This window comes from Scyliorhinus torazame, chromosome 31 (genome assembly GCF_047496885.1).
Source record: "Scyliorhinus torazame isolate Kashiwa2021f chromosome 31, sScyTor2.1, whole genome shotgun sequence".
Taxonomy (NCBI): Eukaryota; Metazoa; Chordata; class Chondrichthyes; order Carcharhiniformes; family Scyliorhinidae; genus Scyliorhinus; species Scyliorhinus torazame.
Window position 1 is genome coordinate 9,833,535 of NC_092737.1, and position 9,240 is coordinate 9,842,774.

Here is a 9,240-nt window from a genome sequence, read left to right on the forward strand (position 1 = left end):
CTTGTTGCACACTCCCCTTCAGCCCATGGTGAACCTTGTTGCACACTCCCCTTCAGCCCATGGTAAACCTTGTTGCACACTCCCCTTCAGCCCATGGTGAACCTTGTTGCACACTCCCCTTCAGCCCATGGTGAACCTTGTTGCACACTCCCCGTGATCCCATGGTGAACCTTGTTGAACACTCCCCGTGAGCCCATGGTGAACCTTGTTGCACACTCCCCGTGAGCCCATGGTGAACCTTGTTGCACACTCCCCGTGAGCCCATGGTGAACCTTGTTGCACACTCCCCTTCAGCCCATGGTGAACTTTGTTGCACACTCCCCTTCAGCCCATGGTGAACCTTGTTGCACACTCCCCTTCAGCCCATGGTGAACCTTGTTGCACACTCCCCTTCAGCCCATGGTGAACCTTGTTGCACACTCCCCGTGATCCCATGGTGAACCTTGTTGAACACTCCCCGTGAGCCCATGGTGAACCTTGTTGCACACTCCCCGTGAGCCCATGGTGAACCTTGTTGCACACTCCCCGTGAGCCCATGGTGAACCTTGTTGCACACTCCCCTTCAGCCCATGGTGAACTTTGTTGCACACTCCCCTTCAGCCCATGGTGAACCTTGTTGCACACTCCCCTTCAGCCCATGGTGAACCTTGTTGCACACTCCCCTTCAGCCCATGGTGAACCTTGTTGCACACTTCCCTTCAGCCCATGGTGAACCTTGTTGCACACTCCCCGTGAGCCCATGGTGAACCTTGTTGCACACTCCCCGTGAGCCCATGGTGAACCTTGTTGCACACTCCCCATGAGCCCATGGTGAACCTTGTTGCACACTCCCCGTGAGCCCATGGTGAACCTTGTTGCACACTCCCCGTGAGCCCATGGTGAACCTTGTTGCACACTCCTCGTGAGCCCATGGTGAACCTTGTTGCACACTCCCCGTGAGCCCATAGTGAACCTTGTTGCACACTCCCCCCGAGCCCATGGTGAACCTTGTTGCACACTCCCCTTCAGCCCATGGTGAACCTTGTTGCACACTTCCCTTCAGCCCATGGTGAACCTTGTTGCACACTCCTTCAGCCCATGGTGAACCTTGTTGCACACTCCCCTTGAGCCCATGGTGAACCTTGTTGCACACTCCCCGAGCCCATGGTGAACCTTATTGCACACTACCCTTCAGCCCATGGTGAACCTTGTTGCACACTCCCCGTGTGCCCATGGTGAACCTTGTTGCACACTCCCCGTGAGCCCATGGTGAACCTTGTTGCACACTCCCCGTGAGCCCATGGTGAACCTTGTTGCACACTCCCCCTGAGCCCATGGTGAACCTTATTGCACACTCCCCTTCAGCCCATGGTGAACCTTGTTGCACTGTAGACTTTAGCCCTTCACCTAAACTAAAGAAACATTTCAAACCAGGTTCACTAAATATAATAAAATTCTGCTGGAATTGAAAAAGCTCATGGTTCCATGGTCGTACCGCTAAGATTATCTGACTTTAGCAAAAAACTACACACGTACGGACATAAACTTCGCGACACCATGATGCAAATTCAAACAAAACAGCCCCAGGCACTGGGAAAAACTAACCATCGACACATACTTCGGAGCATCGGCTGGACTATAATGCAGTTTAGTTCTGGATGTTCTCCACACTTGCTCAAATGAGCAGTGTGCTGTACAGCGAATGTGTTTACATATAGCACTGCAGATAGCACAAACCACATATCTACTGCAGTTTAACTCCACACAGAAGCTTTATCTAGTGTAAAGGTTGTACCCAATCCCTCAAAGTCAGCCCTCACGTACCATACAGCATGCTTGCAAACCCTTTTGTTGACTAGTTATAGACTAATCTGTCTGTAAATAGGGCATGGCAGAAAATATAATCAATTACTTGTTCTCTTAGATAGTACTGAGATGGGAAAATCAATCTTTACCTCTTTAACCAACCTTCCAGCCCCCCAGCCTAATCTCTCCCCTCCTTAGGATCAGCTGAGATTTCTGACACTTATTAAAACAGGTGACAAGCACAATGAGTAAGCAAGCTCCAAGATAGCAGCTCGTTACAGAGTGCAGGCAGGAGGTAAGCTTGGGAATTTGGTAAGTGACGGAATTTGAAAGGTTATTTTCTTTATAAACAATCCAGTCTGCATTTACCTACAATTTATTGAGGTGCTGCAGAGTACGACTGCCTCAACTTTGTGCGCTAGGTTGGGGCTGATACAGCTGAAGGTAGTGTATAGGGTGCACCGTACAATATCAAGGATGAGCTGGCTGTGCGAGGGGGTGGAGGGTGTCTGTGAGCGATGTGGGAGGGGCCCGGGACCCATGTCCATATGTTTTGGCCCTGTCTGAAGCTAGAATGGTTTTGGAGGATGGTGTGTTCAGTACAATCTGGGGGTATTACACGCAGATGTGGAGCCCGGTCCTCTGGAAGCCATATTCGGGGTGACAGACCGGCACGAGCTGCAGGCTCAGCGGGGGCCGAGGTTTTAGCATTCGCCTCTCTGATTGCTCGCATGCAGGTCTTGTTGGGGTGGGGGTCAGCTTCTAAACCCTGTGCCTCGGGGGGGGGGGGGGGGGGGGGGGGAGGTGCTGCAGGAGCTTTTGACTCTGGAGAAGGTGAAGTTCGTGCTGAGGGGGAGCGAGTGAGCGGTTTGTTCATCATGCACTGTCTTTTTTTATATATAAATTTAGAATACCCAATTTTTTTTTCCAATTACGGGGCAATTTAGTGTGGCTAATCCATCTTCCCTGCACGTCTTTGGGTTGTGGGGGTGAGACCCACGGGGAGAGTGTGCAAACTCCACACAGATTCGAACCCGGGTCCTCAGCGTCTGTAGTCCCAGTGCTACCCACTGTGCCACATGCCACCCCTCATCATGCACTTTCGGGAGTTGGTTACCATCGACTGCTTGGGGGGGGGGGGGGGGGGGGGGGGGTTGTTTTGTATTGTAAAACTGTTGAAAACTGTGACATTGAATTTGGTTTCTGAAGCCAGCAGTGTCTCACTAAGCCCTGTAGAATTTCAGCCAGTATCGAGGTGGTCTTGCACACACAGTAAGCAAGCACGGAGATAGCAGCTCATGTCAGAGTCCAGCCAGACTGTGTTTGGTGAGGGCAGAGGTGGTTCCTGTCCTATTACAAAAAATTATCTGAGAAATGGGACAGGAGAGCTGAAGACTGAGACCATTAATTAGGCGAGCAGATGGTGTGTTTTCTCTCTACAAATTGGTACTGGGGTGATACAAGTACTGTATAACATTTATAGCTTAATTAGTTTAACTACAGATGATCATTTGAGTGATATTTCTCACACTAATTTGTTAACTGAGATGGCATGGTCGGTGATGTATCGGAGCTGGTGGATCGGAGATGGCATGGTCGGTGATGTATCGGAGCTGGTGGATCGGAGCTGGTGGATCGGAGATGGCATGGTCGGTGATGTATCGGAGCTGGTGGATCGGAGATGGCATGGTCGGTGATGTATCGGAGCTGGTGGATCGGAGATGGCATGGTCGGTGATGTATCGGAGCTGGTGGATCGGAGCTGGTGGATCGGAGATGGCATGGTCGGTGATGTATCGGAGCTGGTGGATCGGAGATGGCATGGTCGGTGATGTATCGGAGCTGGTGGATCGGAGATGGCATGGTCGGTGATGTATCGGAGCTGGTGGATCGGAGCTGGTGGATCGGAGATGGCATGGTCGGTGATGTATCGGAGCTGGTGGATCGGAGATGGCATGGTCGGTGATGTATCGGAGCTGGTGGATCGGAGATGGCATGGTCGGTGATGTATCGGAGCTGGTGGATCGGAGATGGCATGGTCGGTGATGTATCGGAGCTGGTGGATCGGAGATGGCATGGTCGGTGATGTATCGGAGCTGGTGGATCGGAGATGGCATGGTCGGTGATGTATCGGAGCTGGTGGATCGGAGATGGCATGGTCGGTGATGTATCGGAGCTGGTGGATCGGAGATGGCATGGTCGGTGATGTATCGGAGCTGGTGGATCGGAGATGGCATGGTCGGTGATGTATCGGAGCTGGTGGGTCGGAGATGGCATGGTCGGTGATGTATCGGAGCTGGTGGATCGGAGATGGCATGGTCGGTGATGTATCGGAGCTGGTGGATCGGAGATGGCATGGTCGGTGATGTATCGGAGCTGGTGGATCGGAGATGGCATGGTCGGTGATGTATCGGAGCTGGTGGATCGGAGATGGCATGGTCGGTGATGTATCGGAGCTGGTGGATCGGAGATGGCATGGTCGGTGATGTATCGGAGCTGGTGGATCGGAGATGGCATGGTCGGTGGTGTATCGGAGATGGCATGGTCGGTGATGTATCGGAGCTGGTGGATCGGAGATGGCATGGTCGGTGATGTATCGGAGCTGGTGGATCGGAGATGGCATGGTCGGTGATGTATCGGAGCTGGTGGATCGGAGATGGCATGGTCGGTGATGTATCGGAGCTGGTGGATCGGAGATGGCATGGTCGGTGATGTATCGGAGCTGGTGGATCGGAGATGGCATGGTCGGTGATGTATCGGAGCTGGTGGATCGGAGATGGCATGGTCGGTGATGTATCGGAGCTGGTGGATCGGAGATGGCATGGTCGGTGATGTATCGGAGCTGGTGGATCGGAGATGGCATGGTCGGTGATGTATCGGAGCTGGTGGATCGGAGATGGCATGGTCGGTGATGTATCGGAGCTGGTGGATCGGAGATGGCATGGTCGGTGATGTATCGGAGCTGGTGGATCGGAGATGGCATGGTCGGTGATGTATCGGAGCTGGTGGATCGGAGATGGCATGGTCGGTGATGTATCGGAGCTGGTGGATCGGAGATGGCATGGTCGGTGATGTATCGGAGCTGGTGGGTCGGAGATGGCATGGTCGGTGATGTATCGGAGCTGGTGGGTCGGAGATGGCATGGTCGGTGATGTATCGGAGCTGGTGGATCGGAGATGGCATGGTCGGTGATGTATCGGAGCTGGTGGATCGGAGATGGCATGGTCGGTGATGTATCGGAGCTGGTGGATCGGAGATGGCATGGTCGGTGATGTATCGGAGCTGGTGGATCGGAGATGGCATGGTCGGTGATGTATCGGAGCTGGTGGATCGGAGATGGCATGGTCGGTGGTGTATCGGAGATGGCATGGTCGGTGATGTATCGGAGCTGGTGGATCGGAGATGGCATGGTCGGTGATGTATCGGAGCTGGTGGATCGGAGATGGCATGGTCGGTGATGTATCGGAGCTGGTGGATCGGAGATGGCATGGTCGGTGATGTATCGGAGCTGGTGGATCGGAGATGGCATGGTCGGTGATGTATCGGAGCTGGTGGATCGGAGATGGCATGGTCGGTGATGTATCGGAGCTGGTGGATCGGAGATGGCATGGTCGGTGATGTATCGGAGCTGGTGGATCGGAGATGGCATGGTCGGTGATGTATCGGAGCTGGTGGATCGGAGATGGCATGGTCGGTGATGTATCGGAGCTGGTGGATCGGAGATGGCATGGTCGGTGATGTATCGGAGCTGGTGGATCGGAGATGGCATGGTCGGTGATGTATCGGAGCTGGTGGATCGGAGATGGCATGGTCGGTGATGTATCGGAGCTGGTGGATCGGAGATGGCATGGTCGGTGATGTATAGGAGCTGGTGGATCGGAGATGGCATGGTCGGTGATGTATCGGAGCTGGTGGATCGGAGATGGCATGGTCGGTGATGTATCGGAGCTGGTGGATCGGAGATGGCATGGTCGGTGATGTATCGGAGCTGGTGGATCGGAGATGGCATGGTCGGTGATGTATCGGAGCTGGTGGATCGGAGATGGCATGGTCGGTGATGTATCGGAGCTGGTGGATCGGAGATGGCATGGTCGGTGATGTATCGGAGCTGGTGGATCGGAGATGGCATGGTCGGTGATGTATCGGAGCTGGTGGATCGGAGATGGCATGGTCGGTGATGTATAGGAGCTGGTGGATCGGAGTGATCCTCAGCAACTGCATCAGCAGCAACTGCTGCTGCAGGAACTTTGGTTCAGAGTTAATGAGCTGGAGATTGAACTTCGGCCATCAGGGAGGGAGGGGAAAGGTTACCTGGACACCTTGTTACCCTTTGAAATTGGTCCATGATCAGGAATAGGAGGTAGGCATGGGGATCCAGGAGGCAACACCGGAGGGGCCTCTGCCTTTGCAACTGTTCACCAGGATCAAGGTTCTCAGTTTGTGTGAACAAAAGCAAGGACTACGGGGAGTTTGAACAAATGGATCACGGCACCATTCATCCGGGTGTGAGGGAAGAGTGGATTTAAAAGGAACATGGTTGGAGGAGGGGACAATTTCGATACAGTTCTCCTCAGCCAAATCACAAAGGCTGATGCTGAGGTCACAAACATCTCCTTAGGGCTGGACTGGAACTTGCTGAGTGAGAGCAGAAGGATCCAGTTGTCGTGGCCCAAGTGGGCACCATTGACTTGGTCCGACAATAATTGTGCTCCGGGGATAGGAGCACCTCGATGCTAAAATTAAAAAGTATAATCACAAAAGTAATAATCTGAATTACTACCTGAATCACGAGCAAATTGGCACAGGTTCACCTCTCTGATCTTATTTACCATGTGCCTCAAAGTTTTTGTGTGGGGAAACATTGGTTTTGATTGATGGGACCCCAGCAGCACTGCTGGGGAAAGGAGGGAGCTGTACCCTCGGGACAGTCTTCATCTGAACTGTTCTGGGGCCATTGCACTGGCGAATCAGGTAAATAGGGTTGTGAGGGGGCTTTAAACTAGATAATGTGGGGAGGGTTCATGTAGAGAGATTTGGAGGGGAGGAGCGGTGATGCACTGGTTAACACTGCTGCCTCACGGTCCCAGGTTCGATCCCGGCTCTGGGTCACTGTCCGTGTGGAGTTTGCACATTCTCCCCGTGTTTGCGTGGGTTTCACCCCCCACAACCCAAAGCTGTGCAGGGTAGGTGGATTGGCCACGCTAAATTGCCCCTTTATTGGAAAAAAATTAATTGGGCACTCTTGAATTTATTTTCAAAAAGAGAGATTTAGAAAGTTAAAGAAAAAATGAAATGAAAATCGCTTATTGTCACAAGTAGGCTTCAAATGAAGTTACTGTGAAAAGCCCCTAGTCGCCACATTCCGGCGCCTGTTCAGGGAGGCTGGTCCAGCAATTGAACCGTGCTGCTAGCCTGCCTTGGTCTGCTTCCAAAGCCAGTGATTTAGCTCTGTGCTAAACCAGCCCCCAAGGACACGGCAATAGTGCAGGGTAATGGTAATCAGAGTGGAACAGGAAGGGAGAGTATACAAATATACCATAGTAAACAAAATCCGTGGCTAACCAAGCTATATTCTATAGTAGATAAAAGGATGTACTCCAACCGAGCTATATTCTATAGTAGATAAAAGACTGTACGAAAAGGATATACCAGCCATGGCTAATTATGGAAGTATAGTATCCAATTTAGAAAAGGTGTACAATGCTGCAAGGATTAGTCGCAGGCCAGAAAATTGGAAAAGCTTTAGAAATCAGCAACGGATTGCTAAAAAAAAAAAAAAAAGAGAGGGAGAAATTGAGTGTACGAAAGAAAACTAGCAAGAATATAAATACAGCTAAACCTTCTACAAGTATATACAGAGAAAATGCATAGCTAAAGTAAGCATTAGACCCTTAGAAAGTGAGACTGGGAATTAATAGGAAACATGGAAAAGGCCAGGTATTTTGAATCCATCGTCACAGTAAAAGGCATTACCAGCATCCCAAGAATAGTAGAAAAATCAAGAGGCAAAATGGAGGGATGAGCTTAAAACAATCGCCATCAATAGAAACAAATGGAATGTAAAGGCTGACAAAGTCCTCGTACCAGGCCTCAATCCCAATTTCCTGGTCCTCGCCGATCAAAAATCTAACTCACACAAGAATAAATTCAATGTCCAGCCTCCACTGCTTCCTGGCAAAGAATTCCACAGAAACGACCTTGAAAGGAGAAGATTTTCCTCATCTCTACCTTAGAAGGGAGACCTCCTATTTTTAAAACTGTGTCCCCTAGTTCGTGTCTCCTCCACAAGGGGAAACATCCTCCAGCTTTCCACCCTATTAAATCCCTTCAGAATCTTCGGTGTTAATATTACCTCTTATTCTTACAAACACCAATGGGTATAGGCCCAATCTGCTCAGACTTTCTTCACAAGATAAGCCCTTCATCTAGGAATAGGTCAAGTGAACCTTCTCTCTGAATTATTTCCAGTGCGCATTTGACAGATTTAGTAGAGTTCTTTGAGGATGTAACGAGCAGGGTGAATAAAGGAGAACCAGTAGATGTAGTTGTATTTGATAAGGTGCCACATTAATGGTCACTACACAAGGGAAGAGCTTATGGTGTTGGACGTGATAGGGAATTGGCTAATTAACAGAAAACAAACTTGGGATAAATGGGTGACTTTCAGAGTGACCAGTGATTATCAATCACTGCTGGGACCTCAACTATTACGATCTATACTGATAACGTGAACAAAAAGATGGACTGTATTGTAGCCAAAGTCAGGGAGGGCAACAAGTTGTGACCAGGATACAAAGCATCCGGAATGGGATATAGATAAAGTGATCAGGCCAAAATTTGGCAAATGGAGTATATTGTAGGAAAATGTACGGTTACTCATTTCGGAAAGAACAGAAAAGTAGAATATTATTTAAATGGAGAGAATTTGGAGTACAGAAGGATCTCATGCCCTTATACATGATCAAAAAGTGTCAGCATGCAGGTACAGTAAGTAATTAGGAAGGCAAAAGGAATGTTGAGCTTTATTACAAGGATGATGGGGTATGAAAGGAACAAAGTGTTGTTGCAGCTGTACAGGATATTAGTGAGACTGACAAAACACAATTTTCTTTACCCGTCAGTCTGGCCTCAATAAAAGTCGAGATGGATTTGCAGGTATAGCATTAGTTATTTTATTTGACTTGCAAGCCTGATTCATTTCACAGAGGCACAGGACACAGAACTAGTCTCCTAGACCCTTGGAAAACGAATGAAGAAGGAGACAAAGGGATTTCTGCAAATACATTCAAATGGCATCAAGTTTCACATACACGATACCCATAGGTCATCCTATACCCCTCCTGACCTGGCCATACATCCTAATTGGCTCACTTCCAATCCCTTCCTCTGGCCCCCTATGACCCAGCATCCTTTTCTCCTCCTTTGCTGGACACTCCTCCCCCTTGCTTTGCCATGT